The 15,871-nt window shown below is 37.3% G+C and overlaps 1 protein-coding gene and 1 pseudogene across 1 annotated transcript in view; one reads left to right on the top strand and one right to left on the bottom strand.

Annotated features, from left to right (window-relative positions):
• TMED8 (transmembrane p24 trafficking protein family member 8) overlaps positions 1-15,871 on the bottom strand; it is a 40,391-nt gene that overhangs the window by 19,811 nt on the left and 4,709 nt on the right. The gene's annotated exons all lie outside the window — the stretch shown is intronic.
• On the top strand, positions 10,066-10,373 carry LOC114204470 (large ribosomal subunit protein eL37-like; annotated as a pseudogene).

Genomic DNA, 15,871 nt, shown 5'->3' with positions numbered 1-15,871 from the left:
TTTTCTTAAGTTTTTACTTAAATTTTAGTTAACATACAATGTAATATTAGTTTCAGGTGTACAATATAGTGATTCAACACTTCCACAAATTACCCAGTGCTCATCACAAGCACACTCCTTAATCCCCATCACCTATTTAACTCATCCCCTACCCACCCACCTCCCCTCTGGTAACCATCAGTTTGTTCTCTATAGTTAAGAGACTGTTTCTTGGTTTCTTGGTTTGGCACTAGATTTTAACTGCAGATTTACCCTGTTAGCGAAATAAGTCAATCAAGATCTCCAGGGCATATAAAAATAAACTTAACTTCAAGCCCAGTCTCATCTGTACTCTATTTTTGAAACATTTTTGGAAAATAATTGACTTTTTAACTTTAATGCAGGGCTTTGCATATCTATTATTATTTATTTCAAATTAACTTTTTAAAATTATACTAATGCATGCTTTACTCATTGTAGAACAAATTAAATACAGATAAGAAAACATTTTATGTTTACCCTTCCAGACTTTAATATACAAATAATCCATTATTCAATGTAGAAAAATGAGCAAAAAGAAACAAAAAACAATATAACCAACCACAATCCCATTAGCCAAAGATAATCTTTGTTAACATTTTGGTGCATATCCTTTCAGAAATATATTTATATTTTATAAATATACATATATATACATATGTGTGTGTATATATATATATAGAGAGAGAGAGAGAGAGAAAGAGAGAGAGAGAGATGTATATACATCTATATGTTTATATATTTTGCCCATCTCCAGTCATTAATTTTGTGTGGGGCACGAAGACCATAGGTTCTATTGGAAAATACTGTAACATGAGTTGACCAGTTGGGACTATAATACCCACTAGCTCAAGGTTCTTTAACATACAGCTTTTCATTAATTATTCCATTAATGTTTCAGAGTTTCCACTCATTCTAGGGCTCAAATCTATACACACACAAACACACACATATATCTTTTTTTTATCAAGATTTTATTTATTTGACAGAGAGAGACATAGTGAGAGAGGGAACACAAGCAGGGGCAGTAGGAGAGGGAGAAGCAGGCTTCTCACTGAGCAGGGAGCCCGATGCGGGGCTCGAACCCAGGATCCTGGGATCATGACCTGAGCCAAAGGCAGATGCTTAACGACTGAGCCACCCAGGAGTCCCCATATATATATATTTTGTATTTATATTTCTGAAAGGACATGCACGAAATGTTATTGAACATTATTCATTTTTCAGAGTCAATACAAATGGTACTATAACATAATTTTAAATGACTGTATATTATCCAATAGTCTATACTAAAATTTCTTTAACCAATCCTCAAGTCTCTATTGTCAGAGCTGGAGTTTGTTTCAAATCTTCCCCTATCATAGATGATGATATTATATTAGAGATGTCTACAACCCTTTTTTTTTTAACATATAATGTATTATTTGTTTCAGGGGTACAGGTCTGTGATTCATCAGTCTTACACAATTCACAGCACTCACCATAGCACATACCCTTCCCAATGTCCATCACCCAGCCACCCCATCCCTCCCACCCCCCACCACTCCAGCAACCCTCAGTTTGTTTCCTGAGATTAAGAATCTCTTATGGCTTTTCTTCCTCTCTGGTTTCATCTTGTTTCATTTTTTCCTCTCTTCCTCTGAATTTGCTTCTCAAATTCTGCATATCAGTGAGATCATATGATAATTGTCTTTCTCTGATTGACTTATTTTGCTTAGCATAATACCCTCTAGTTCCATCCACGTCCTTGCAAATGGCAAGATTTCTTTTTTTTGATGGCTGCATGATATTCCATTGTGTGTGTGTGTGTGTGTGTGTGTGTGTGTATATATATATCACATCTTCTTTATCCATTCATCTGTCAATGGACATCTAGGCTCTTTCCACAGTTTGGCTATTGTGGACATTGCTGCTATAAACACTGGGGTGCACACATCCCTTCGGATCACTACATTTGTTATCTTTGGGGTAAATACCCAGTAGTGCAATTGCTGGGTCGTAGGGTAGCTCTATTTTCAACTTTTTGAGGAATCTCCACACTGTTTTCCAGAGTGGCTGCACCAGCTCGCATTCCCATCAACAGTGTAAGAGGGTTCCCCATTCTCTGCATCTTCACCAACATCTGTCATTTCCAGACTTGTTAATTTTAGCCATTCTGACTGGTGTGAGGTGGTATCTCACTGTGCTTTTGATTTGTATTTCCCTGATCTACAACCCTTTCTTAAGAACTTCCCCTGTCCACAGCCTTGAAGGGGCAGTCCCTGTGACCAAGGTGTACTATGCTAGCCATCTTATTGGTTTTGGTTGAACATCTGCCCAAAAGTCAGTCCAATTCTCTTCCCCAAAATCTGGGGTTGGTACCACAGACCAAAACAGACTGTGAAGAGCCTCAGGTAAGGGACGGAACCTGCCATTTGGGAGAAACCTTCACAGGCCAAGTTAAAAGCAGATGACTAGGCACTGAAGACAACTGTTAGAGACAGGGAAATGATCATTCACGAAAGAGAAGTAGAAACAAGGGACTTTGGGGTCCAAGAGGAAAAGAGACACAGAAAATCTACCTGACCACTTTCTAATTCCCATAATGTCCGTGCTTCCTGCAATTGGATTCTGTAAGATTTCTTTATGTCCTAACAGTAAGCTTGCTTTCTTTCTACTTTTTATTGTAAAATATATCATACATATAAAAGATGGCATGAAAAGGAGACACAAAGCTAAAAATGTTAATACCAATCCCTACTTAGTAATGAGGTAATTATTCATACATTAGAAGTCCTCTGTCTAATGCCCCTTCCCAATCATATCTCCCCATATTCTGAATTCTGAGTAAATTATTCCCTTGTCATTCTTTATATATTTTAGGTATATTAATTACTGCTTTGTAAAAACTTCTCTATTTTCTTTTTCAAATTTTTATTTAAATTCTAGTTAGTTAAAATTTCTTTATTTTAGAAAATTTTAAATACGCACAAAATGAGAGAACAGTGGAACAGAGATTCAGGTACTCATTATCTTCTCAACAACATTTTACGTCTTGTTTCTTTTGTCCCTTACCTTCCTGCCCCACCACCACACACACAGTGGATTATTTAAAGCGAAGCGAAGACATCATTATATTCATTTAGAACACATCTCTAAAGAAAAAGACTTTCAATATAGGTATGGTACCATTATCGTTCCTGCAAAACTGGCAATTCCTTAGCATCATTTAATACGGAATCCACATTCAACTGCCTCCAATTATCTCAGATTTTTTTTTCTAACAGCCAGTTTGTTTGAAATCAGGATCCAAATAAGGTTCACGCACTAGATTTAGTTTATATGTGTCTTAGGTCTCTTAATCTATATCATTCCTCACCCCATTGTTTTTCATAAAATAAATCTGTTGAAATGAAAAGTCATAGGACCTGCAGATTTTCCCACATTCCGAATTTGGCTGACTGAATTTTCATGATTTCATGATTCTTCTATTCACTGTAATTACCTGTAAATTGACCTTAGATCTAGAGCTGTGCTAATACAGAAGCCATTAGCCTGTAGCTCAATTTAAATTAATTAAAATTAAATAAAAATTAAAATTCAGCCTCCTGGTCTTATTAGCCACATTTCAAGTACGCAATAGCCACAGGTTGCTAGTGGGTACTGGATAGCACAGAAACATTTTCATCATCAAAGAAAATTCTTTTGGATGGTGTTGACCTAGAGATTTAGGTTCAGGTTCAGTTTTGATCTCACAGGACTACTCCAGACATGGCACATGAAGTTCCTATTGCATCACATCAGGAAGCACAAAATATATGCTTGTCACAACTTCAGTGACGTAAAGATGGGTGAGTGGGTTCATGTTTTCAGCCTTATTTCACTTAATGGCTTTAGTAGCCATTCATGATCACTGTCTAAAATAGATCCATCATTTCATTAGAGACTAGAAAATGATTTTCATAATTCTAGCACCTTCTACATTTATGAGTTAGAATTCTTCTGTTAAAAAAAAAAAATCTCCTCCCCATCAACCATTTGGTTACTCTGAAGTATTGCTCATAAAAGAAAGGCAGGATAAAAAATTGAGTCTTCCCTCATTGTCAGAATACTAAGTTAGAATCATAGCAATCTCCATAAAATGATTTGGAGGTTTTGTAAAGTATTGTTAGAAACAAGCAGTTTTTAACATATTTTATGTGTTTCAAGTTTTCCTAGTTTTGGACATTGGGAGCTCTTTAGAGTTGGCTCCTGTGTCCGAGTAGTCTTGCTTATAGCAAAAGTTCCAAGCTCATCTTATAAATGCTCTGCCCCAGCCATTTCTCTAAGGAGTCCCAGTTCTTTCTGATGAGAAAAGGTATACACAGCAACCACATCAAAAAGGGAACCGTGAGAGGTGCCTGGGTGGCTCAGTGGGTTAAGTGTCTACCTTCGGCTCAGGTCATGATCCCAGGGTCCTGAGACTGAGCTCCACATCAGGCATCCTGCTTAAACGGGGAATCTGCTTCTCATTCTCCCTCCGCCCCTCCCACCCCACGCTCGTTCTTTCTCTCTCTCAAATAAAGTAATTAAATTAAATTTTAAAAAGGGAACCATGAGTTAATGGCTTTGCCTAATACATTCAACAGACCTTTACTGGGTCCCTGCTACGTGCCAAGCACCATATCCCATCCTGGGAATATAGTTAAATTAGATATGACTTATGCCCTTAAAGAGCTCAATCTACAGAGGAAGAGAAACTCATAAACAGACAGTTGTAATACAAATGTGTTATTATTTAGAATAGAATTATGCCCTTGATATCACAGGAACATAGGGGGTATTTAATTTAGGGAAGAAAGGTGATCAAAGGACTTTTCCTGAAAGATATGGCAATTATGCTATCTTAAAGAAAAAGTAGGACTTGGCCACAGGCAAGGGCATTGAAAAGGGGCATTGCAGGTAGAGAGGATTAAATGAGCAAAAGCAAGAAGACGCAAAAAAAAAAACCACCATGGCATAACTATAGAACACTGATGAAAAAATTAATGAAGACACAAAAAAATGTTATGACATCCCATGTTCATAGACTGGAGCTTCACACCCATATTAGGGGCGCCTGGGTGGCTCAATCGGTTAAGTGTCTGCCTTCAGCTCAGGTCATGATCTCAGGGTCCTGGAATTGAGCTCCATGTGGGCTCCCTGCTCAGCAGGGAGTCTGCTTCTCTCTCTGCCCCACCCCTCTCCCTACTTGTACCCTCTCTCTCTCCCTCTCTCTCAAATAAATAAATAAAATTTAAAAAAAAAAAAGGAAAGAAAGATTACAAAACTGGAGATATCATACTTCCTGGTTTCAAAATATATTACAAAGTTACAAAAATTAAAAGAGTATGGCATAAAGACAGACCTATAGACCAATGAAACCGAGTAAGAGTCTAGAAATCTATCTATACATATATGATCAACTGATCTTTGAAAAGGGCACCAACAATACACAATGGGGAAAGGATAGTCTCTTCAACAAACTGTGTTGGAAAAACTGGATATCCACATGCAAAAGAATGAAATTGGACCCTTATTTCACACCATACAAAAGTAAACTCAAAATGGATTAAAAACATGAGACCTAAACTATAAAACTCCTAGAAGAAAACATAGGGGAAAAGCTTCATGGCATTGGTCTCACAACAAAGCTTCATGATTTTATGGATATGACACCAAAAGCACAAGTAACAACAAAAACAGACAAGTGGGACTACATCAAACAGAAAAGCTTCTGCATAGCAAAGGAAACAATCAACAGAGGAAAAGACAACCTATGAAGCGAGAAAAAATATTTGCCAACCATGTATCTGAAAAGAGGTTAATTTCCAAAATAAATTTAAAACTCCCATAACTCAATAGCAAAACAATCCAATAACCCAATTTAAAAATGGGCTTAAGACTGGGATATACATTTCTCCAAAGAAGACATCCAAATGGCCGACAAGTATATAAAAAGATGTTCAACATTACTAGTCATCAGGAAATGCAAATCAAAACCACAAAAATGAGATATCATCTTACACTGTTAGGATGGCTATTATCAAAACAACAACAACAACAGACAAGTATTGCAGAGGATGTGTAGAAATTGGAACCCTTGCACCTACATGAGAATGCAAAATGGTGTAGCCACTATGGAAAACAGTATAAAGATTCCTCAAAAAATTAAAAATAGAATTACCGTATCATCTACCAATCCCACTTCCAGGTATTAATCCAAAAGAATTTAAATCAGTATCTCAAAGAGATATTAGCACTCCAGTATTTCAGTGTAGCACTAGTCACAACAGCCAAGGTGTGATAACAACCTAACTGTCCACTGACAGATGAATGGATAAAGAAAATGTGGTAAATACATACCATGGAATATTATAATATTTTTTAAGAGAAGGAAATCCTGCAACATGTGGTAACATGGATGAACCTTGAGAACGTTATGCCAAGTGAAATAAGCCAGTCACAGAAGGACAAATATTGCAAATTCCACTTATGGAGGTATCTAAAATAGTCAAACCCATAAAATCAGAGAGTAGAATGATGTTTGTCAGGGCCTACAGGGAGAGGAAAATGTGGAGTTGCTAATCAATGGGTATAAAGTCTAAATTATATAGGATGGGTCAATTCTAGAGACGTGCTAGAATTGACCCATCCTATATAATTTAGACTTTATACCCATTGATTAGCTGCTTCAAGTTTAATGGTCTACAGATTCTGGATTCTAATCTCTTTTCCCCTTTGGAAATTGATATAGAGGTTCATTTCTAGTCCCTGACAGTCCTCAAACAGCACACAGTTACAATTGCAGGTTCTTTCAGGACCCTGGCTGTAGTAGTCACCTGTGGATCTTTTGGCTTTCAAATACTCAACCTTCTCCTGGAGGGGACTGACTTTGTAAACAGTACACAATGGAAGTCAGAATGGAAAATCCTTTTTCCAAATACAGGAAGTTAGGGACGAGGCACATGACCTAAAATATCCCCACCAAGAACTGGAAATAACAGTGGCACAAAGGAGGGAGAGAATGCATCTAGTGGCAGCCAAACAGCCCTCACCAAATTGTTCTTGCTGCTTAGCCTCTGGACCAGCCTACTCTTCAGCTTTCCAACAATGTGGTGAGCCTCCTATATTCTTCCAATAATCCATTTTCTGCTTAAGGCAGCCCAAATTAGTTTCTATTGCTTGTAATCAAGAACTCTGACCAAAAGACCTGGATAGCATTTGCTTGGATCCAAAAATCTGAACTTAGAATAGTTAGATATCCTATCTTCGTTCTGATCATCTTTATTATTACAGCCAAGACCCAGTGTTTCCTTAGTGATCCTTACTGTATGTCAACTACTTTCTGAGCATTTTGTAGGCATCATCTTTTTGATTCCTCACTGAATCTCCCTGAATTGCATAACCATTGAAGTTGATACTACCATTACTTTTTTATCATTCAAGAAATTGAAGCTCAGGGCGCCTGGGTGGCTCAGTTGGTTAAGCGACTGCCTTTGGCTCAGGTCATGATCCTGGAGTCCCGGGACTGAGTCCCACATTGGGCTCCCTGATCAGCAGGGAGTCTGCTTCTCCCTCTGACCCTAACCCCTCTTGGGCTCGCTCTCTCTCACTCTCTCAAATAAATAAATCTTAAAAAAAAAAAAAAGAAATTGAAGCTCAGCAAAATCAAGTAACTTGCCCAAGATGGCCAACAAAAAGGAATAGAACTGACAGGCGTTCAGGCAGTCCAAGTCCAAAGCTAGCACTCTTAATAACTATATTACACAGACTCCTCTTCAAATCTTTATTGTGAAATATTACACACAGAAAAGTACACACAAATGTGCAGCTCAATAAATTATCACAAAGCAAACACCTATATAAACTACTACCTAGGCCAAGAAACATCATTCCCAGCACTTTACAAGCCTCATTTAATGACCCTCCCAATCATTACTTGTTCCCTTCCTCCATAACCACTGTCCTAATTTAGGGAATCATTTTCTTGCTTTTCTTTATACTTGGGCCACCTAAATATGCATTCCTAAATAGTGTTACTTTATTCTGCCTGAATTCTATATAAAGAGAAATAATGCAGAATATTTTAAGACTAGTTTCTTTCACTCAACATTAGGTTTGAAAGATTCAACTATGTTGTTGTAGGTAAGTTTGTTTTCATTGCTATATAATATTCCATGAATATACCATAATTTATCAATATACCATTGATGAAATTTGGGTTCTTTCTAGTTTTTGGCTATTATGAATGATGCTGCTATGAGTATTTTTGTTCATGTCTCTTGGTACACATGTGCACGTATTTATTTTGTATATAAACCTAGGAATGGAATGGTTGAGTCATAGAAATGATAAACATTGCTAGACAATGCCAAACTATTTTCCAAAGGGGTTGTACCAAATATGCACTCCTGCTGGTATTGAGGAACATTCCTATTACTCTGTACCCTTTCCAATACTTAGTCATATTAGTTTTTATTTGGGCCATTCTGATTGGTGTATGCTTTTAGTTTGCATATCACTGATGACTTATGTTTCTTGACCATTTGGAAATCCTCTTTTATAAAAGGCCTATTCAAATCTCTTGCCTATTCTACGGTTGGAGTGTTTTTTTTTCTTTAATCAAATGATCTTTTATTGAAGTATTTTCCTTTGTAGTCCTCAATAGCTGGGCATTCCACTGTACCACTGTTGATGTCATCTATGACGTCATGAGGGTGGCAGCCTTCAACATCACAGCCCACAGTCTGGCAGTCCCTAGGGTTTCTTTTAACAGTTCCAGAGAGTTCTCTAAAGATGGGTGTCCCATCTGTCCCGCAATGTCAACAATCTCATCAAAACTGGTATTTCCATTGTACTTAATATTTTTCCGCTTCTTTCTATATCTTGGCAGTTCCTTGAGGGCTTTGATAATGAGGGCAGAGGCAGAAAGTACCACCTCAATTTGGACCTGTCTGTCCTGAATGGCCATCTTCACTGTAATCCTCAGACCCTTTCCAATCACCAGTTGCTTGGCTAGGTCACCATTACCCTTTTTGAAAGAAAGACTCAGGAGGCCAATCTTGGGGGCCTGGGCAGACAGAGCACCAACTACCCCACTGGTACACTTCAGGTAAATGATTTTTATTTTATTGGGGTCGAATTTAGGCAGCACAGTGCAGGCAGCTGGTGTCAGATGAACCGGGTTAAGGACAGCCAAAGAAAGTTGCACCTTGGCCACCTCCGAGCCAAAAGCTGAAAGCTGGATTGTCTTTTTATTACTTATAGAAGTTCTAAATACGAATCTTTTGTTAATTACATGTGTTAAAAATACCTGCTTCTACTCTGTGATTTACCTTTTCACTCTTTTAATGGTGTCCTTTGGTGACGCAAAGTTCTTCATTTTAATTTGTCAAAATTTATCACTCTTCCTTTTTAGCCATTTGTATGTCCTGTTTGAGATGTCTTCCCCTACACTGAGGTCAATATATTCTCCTAGATTATCTTTTAGGAGCTTATTGTATTGCCTTTAACATGTTGGTATGCAATCCAACTAGAATTGATTTTTTTGTGTGTATGGTGTGTGAGGTAAGGATCAAGTTTCTTTTCTTTCCCTTCTTTCCTTTCTCTTGGGCTACTCAGTAGGCCCAGCGATATTTACCATTCTTTCCTCACTGCTCTACAGTACAGTCTTTATTGCAAACCAAAGATTTTGTTTCTAGGATTTTATTCCATTCCTACGGCCTATTAGACTATTCCATAAAAGCTTTAGACTAAATCTTGACACCTAATAGAGCAAATGTTTCCAACTTGTTTTTATTCACTCAAGTATTTTTATATATGCTATTTATGGCCTTTCATTCCTCTATATATTTTTTAGAACCAGCTTGTCAAATTTCCATGCAAAAACTCCGGCAAAACCCTGCTGGGATTTTTTTATTTATATATCAAGTTGGGGAGAACTGACATCTTTACAATATTGAGTCTTTCAATATAAGAATATATCTTTCCATTTATTTATTCTTTTATTTCTCTCAATAACTATAGGGTTTTGGCCACAGAAACAAGATGACAAAGGGGACATCATCATCTGGAAAGTGTTGCAATAAGACATTTACATTGTGCCACCACTGTGGTTCTAAGGCCTACCACCTTTGGAAGTCGACCTGTGGCAAATGTGCTATCCTGCCAAGAGGAAGAGAAAGTATAACTGGAGTGCCAAGGCTAAAAAACAAAATACCACTGGGGCTGGTCGAATGAGGAAGCTAAAAATTGTATACCCCAGATTCAGGCCTGGATTCCATGGAGGAACATCACCTAAAACCAAGAGGGCAGCTGTTCAGCACCCAGTTCTTCCTAAGGATTTCAACAATTAATCACACAATAAATGTTCTGGTTTTTAAAAATAAATAATAATAATAATAATGTATTATAATCTTCTGCACAAAGACTTTGCATGTATTTTGTGGGATTTATTCCTAGGTATTTGAACTTTCTTTACTCTATGGTAAATAATATTTTCATATATTTTTTAACTTCACTGCTGGTTTAGGTACACTTCATTTTATTGCGCTTCACTCTATTGCACTTTGCAGGTATTGCATTTTTGACAAATTGAAGGTTTGTGGCAACCCTGTGTCAAGCAAGTCCATCAGCACCATTTTTCCAACAGCATTCGCTCACTTCATGTCTGTGTCACACTCGATAATTCTTGTAATATTTCAAACTTTTTCATTATTATTGTATTTGTTATAGTGATCTATCATCAGTGAATATACCTCTGCTAAAAAGCCCAGATGACGGTTAACATTTTTTAGCAATATTTTTTAAGGTATTATACTTTTTTTAGATATAGTGCCATTGCACATTTAAAAGACTACAATATAGTGTAAACATCACTTTTATATGCACTGAGAAACCAAAGAATTTCACTTCACTTGCTTTATTGCAATATTTGCTTTATTGCAGTGGTCTAGAACTGAACCTGCAATATCTCTGAGGTAAGCCTGTATATATAAACATAATGAAATTTTGCATATTGGCTCTGTACCCAGCAATCTGGCCAAACTTATTAGCTCTAATAACTGATCTATAGATTCTTCTGGATTTTCCATGTATATAGTCATCATCGGCAAACAATGGATTTAACAGGATTCTTTTCTAATTTTCATATATTCTTTTTCTTGCCTGACTCTATTAGCTAGAATATCCAATAAAATGATGAATATTAAGTAGTGAGAGTGGGCTCCCTTGTCTTATTCCCGATCTCAAGAAGAGAACTTTCAAATCTCACCATTAAGTTTGATGCTGGTTATAGGTTTTTTGTAGATATGCTTTTTCTAATTAAGGATGTTTTCTTTTATTCCTACTTTGCTATGAGTTTTGAATCATATATGGAGGTTGAATTTTATCAAGCACTTTCTCTGCATCTATTAAACTGATCATTTTTATCCACTAGTATACTAAAATGGTGATTTACACTGACTTTTAAAGAATGTTAAAACCACCCTGCATTCCTGAAAAAACCCAACTTGGTCATATATATTCCTGGATTTAGTCTGCTAACATTCTGTTCATGACTTTTTGCATCTATGTTAATGAGTGAGATGAAACTGTGATTTTCCTTTCATCTGAGATCATTTTGATTCTGCCTGAAGAATTTAGTTATTCCTTAAGTGCCAGTCTTCAGGTGACAAATCCTGTTTTTGACTGTCTGAAAATATCTTTATTTAACCTTCATTCTTAAAGACTGTTTTCCTGAAAAAAGAATTCTATATTGGTATTTCTTTCAGTATTCTAAAGACGATCTAGCTTGTACTGCTCTGTGCAGAAGTCAGCTATCAGTCCAATTCCTATTCCTTTGAAGGCAAACTAATTTTTCTCTGGCTACTTTTCTCTTTACTTTGCTTTTATAGCAATTCTTTTTTAAAGATTTTATTTATTTATTTGACAGAGACACAGCGAGAGAGGGAACACAAGCAGGGGGAGTGGGAGAGGAGAAGGCTTCCTGCAGAGCAGGGAGCCTGATGTGGGGCTCGATCCCAGGACCCTGGGATCATGACCTAAGCCGAAGGCAGACACTTAACGACTGAGCCACCCAGGCATCCCTATAGCAATTTTTTTAAAAAGATATTTTTTTGAAAGAGAGACAGAGACACAGCACACGAGTGCGAGCTGGGGGAGGGGCAGAGGAAGAGTGAGACAGTCTCAAGCGGACTCCCTGCTGAGTGCAGAGCCTGACACGACTGGGCTCCACCTCACAACCCATGAGATCGTGACATGAGTAGAAACCATGAGTCAGACGCTTAACTTACTTGAGTCACCCATGCACCCCAGTTTTATAGCAGTTTTAACTTAATGTGAATCTACTGTAGATTTCACTGTACTTATCCTGCTTGGGATACATAGGGCTTCTTAAACCTGTGCATTCCATTAGCTTTGGAAAATTCACAGCTATTATCTCATCAAGCATTGCTTCTGTCCATTCTTGCTCTCACCTTCCAGGACTCCAGTTATATAAATGTTAGACCTTTTCACCATATCTTCTATGTCTCTTACCTCTTTCCTGAATTTCCCATTGTTGCATTTTTAAATATTTTCTTCTGGATATTTTCTTCTGACTTTTCTTCGGACCAGTTCACTATTCTCTCTTCAGACATAGTAACTTTTTGCTAAGCCTATCAACTGAGTTCTAAATTTTCATCTGTTTAATTATAGAATTTCTATTTGGTTCTATTTTTTTTAAGATTTTATTTATTTATTTGACAGAGAGAGAGAGCACAAGTAGGCACAGCAGCAGGCAGAAACAGAGGGAGATGCAGACTCCCTACAGAGCAGCGGGAGCCCTGGGACTCAATCCCAGGACCCCAGGATCACAACCTGAGCTGAAGATAGTCGCTTAACCAACTGAGCCACCCAGGCATGGTTCTATTTTTATAAATTTCAATTCTTTGCCAAATTTATCAAACTTGTCTTTTATCTTGAACATAATAAATATAATTATGTTTCAGTCTGTTGCCCCTTTGGATCGATTCATTCTATTGTTTCTTTTGATTTTTGTTCATGTTCTCTTCCAGGAATCTGGTTATTAATCAAATGTACCAGAAACTGTTCTCATAAAATTGTTTGTAGAAACAATCTGAAGCCTAATCTAAATAAACCTCCAGAGGTTTGCCCTTGCTTCTTCCACATACCTGGGGACTCTAGCAGCCTGGGAGCACCTTAACCCAATTTCACAAACTTAGATTTTTCTGAAAGTGAGCTGCACTCCCTGCAATGGCCTATTTCTAATTTGCCCTTACTTCCAGAACATGGCCCTTCATAGCTCCAACTCAGAGAAAAGGGAGTTCACCAGGGTTCCCCCTACTTGACTGGTTCTGAACATTCCTTGTTGCTTTAGTCCAGGGAGGCACATTCACAGCCTTGACAAACTTCCTCACTCAAGAATCCAGCACATGCCATCAGAGGAGAAAGGAGCCCTCAAAATGGACTCTCATCATTGGACTTCTATCTTTATACTTCGGCCCTCACACTGATTATAGCCTGGTAATTCTTCATTATCTGGCTAGCTCTCCAGGATCTTCAAGCAAATATTCACGTTGACAATTATTTTCTAATTGTCCCCAGTGGGAGAACTGATCCGATTACCTAAGCTGCCATTACTCAAAACAGAAACCAACACCACCACTTTACCTTTTTCAGTTTGAAAATACCTTACTGAATAAAATGGAAACAAAATAGAACTTTTAAAAAGTCTGCCTTCTTGGCGCACCTGGGTGGCTCAGTCATTAAGCGTCTGCCTATGGTTCAGGTCATGATCCCAGGATCCTGGGATCGAGGCCCGCATCAGACTCCCTGCTCAGGGGGAAGACTGCTTACCCCTCTCCCTCTGCCTGTTGATTGTGTTCCCTCTCTTGCTGTCTCTGTCAAATAAATAAATAAAATCTTAAAAAAAAAAAAAACTCTGCCTTCTTTCTGTCACTGGCTAACAGTATCAGTTCATCTAAGTGGTGGTTCTATCCCCCTTTGATTTATCCTTAGACAGAAATGAAATTAGCACAAAAATAATGAAAAACCGTGGATTTAAAGAATAACAAAAAATTGATCCCTAAAGAGATTTACAACCTATACTTCATAAAAAAAAATTTCATCTGAGAGAAAAAAGCCCAGAAAGGGTCAGTTCCTGATGAGCAGAAAGGCAAAAGAGATGTATAGAATGTCTCTTACAATATAAGCATAGTGAAGAATCTCATGATACATCTGTGTGTTCTTTTTTTCTGAACAGATAATATATCCACATTATTCAAAATTCAAGAAGTATAAAAGTATACAGTGAAAACTTCCACCCACCTCAGTCCCCACCACCAAAAGCAACCAATGTTATTTGGTTTTGTATAGTCCCCCAGAGTTACTTTATGCACATAAGTGTGTGTGTGCATATATATTCTTTTTTATACAAATAATAAGCATATTAAACACACTTTTTTCCCATTTATATCTCAGAGATCTTTCCATAACTATATATGAAAAGTTTTGTTATTTTTTTTCTACAGCTGATTAAAATTTCATTGGCTGGATATTCCATAATTTATTTAACCAGTTCCCTACTGATGGACATTTATGTCCTTTCTAATCTTTTACCATTATAAACCATGCTATAAATACTTTGTGTCTAAATCGGCACAAGAATAAGGGCACCTGGGTGGCTCAGAGGGTTAAGCGTCTGCCTTCGGCTCAGGTCATGATCCCAGGGTCCTGGGATGGAGCCCCATATCGGGCTCCTGGCTCAGTGGGGAGCCTGCTTCTCCCTCTGCCTCGCCCCCTGCTCATGCTCTCTCTCTCTCTGTCTCAAGTGAATAAATAAAATATTTTTAAAAATAAATAAATAAATATGCACAAGAATAAATCTAGAGGATAAATTCCTGGAAGGAATGGATCAATGAGAGCATATACTGTAATTGTGATGGATATTGACAAATTGCCCTCCACAGCATTTGTATTAATTTACACTCCTAACAGCAATGTATGAAAGTGCTTGTTCCTGCACACCCCTACCAACATAGTGAGAAATCAAACTGCCCAGTGTATATATCATTTCCATGTCCCTTAACAAAAATTAGGTTGAGCATTTTTCATATGCTAGGAGCCACTTCTCCTAAAACCTTAACAGCTTAATGTAGGAGGAAAAGAGTGAAAAGAGATAGTGCTCTTGATTTTTAGGGTTAAAGGTATATGCTAAATTATGTAAGAACTACTGGTAAAACAGCTTGTAACAGGATTCAGAGAGGCAGGAAGTAAGAAAAGGAGAAAGAAATACTTAAGTTTATTTCCAGGAGTATCAAGTGTGGAAGATGCAGTCCTCTTGTAGAGAGAGAAGACCATTACAAACAGCTTGTTGGGTTTCCTAAATTTAGTGACATTTAGACCACTATAAAGAAGAAAAAGCCAATTTTTCTATAGAGTGCTTTTAATATGTCAGCCAAATATAGACCAATTCTACAAGTATTCCGAGAAGAGACTAGAGAAACCAGGACTAGTTTTGCAAATTTAGATGGTATATGGGAAAATGTTTTTTTTTTATTTTAATGGGTATGTATTTATTTTAACATGTATTAGGAAAAGTTGATACATCAAAATAGTAATAGCACAGATATCATTTAGAATGAAACAAAATTTTAAATGTCATTTTAAAGAAAAAATAGTAACCAAATAATTTTGGAATGTATTCTCTAACGTGGCAAAAACCACGACGTGTTACCTGCACGGCCAAAGTCTTAGAAACAATGAACAGAGAAAGGAAAACAGAAGCTCAAGAATAACTAAATTTATAGATTATAGCCTCTAAAGCAAGGTGAAGAGGAAAGAAACTTTCCTA

The sequence above is a fragment of the Eumetopias jubatus genome, unplaced genomic scaffold (assembly GCF_037043125.1).
Source record: "Eumetopias jubatus isolate StellerSeaLion01/CBP00866 unplaced genomic scaffold, mEumJub1_p1.0 scaffold_7, whole genome shotgun sequence".
Classification (NCBI taxonomy): domain Eukaryota; kingdom Metazoa; phylum Chordata; class Mammalia; order Carnivora; family Otariidae; genus Eumetopias; species Eumetopias jubatus.
Note: the sequence above shows the minus strand (reverse complement) of the source record. Positions and strands in the feature narration are given on the sequence as shown.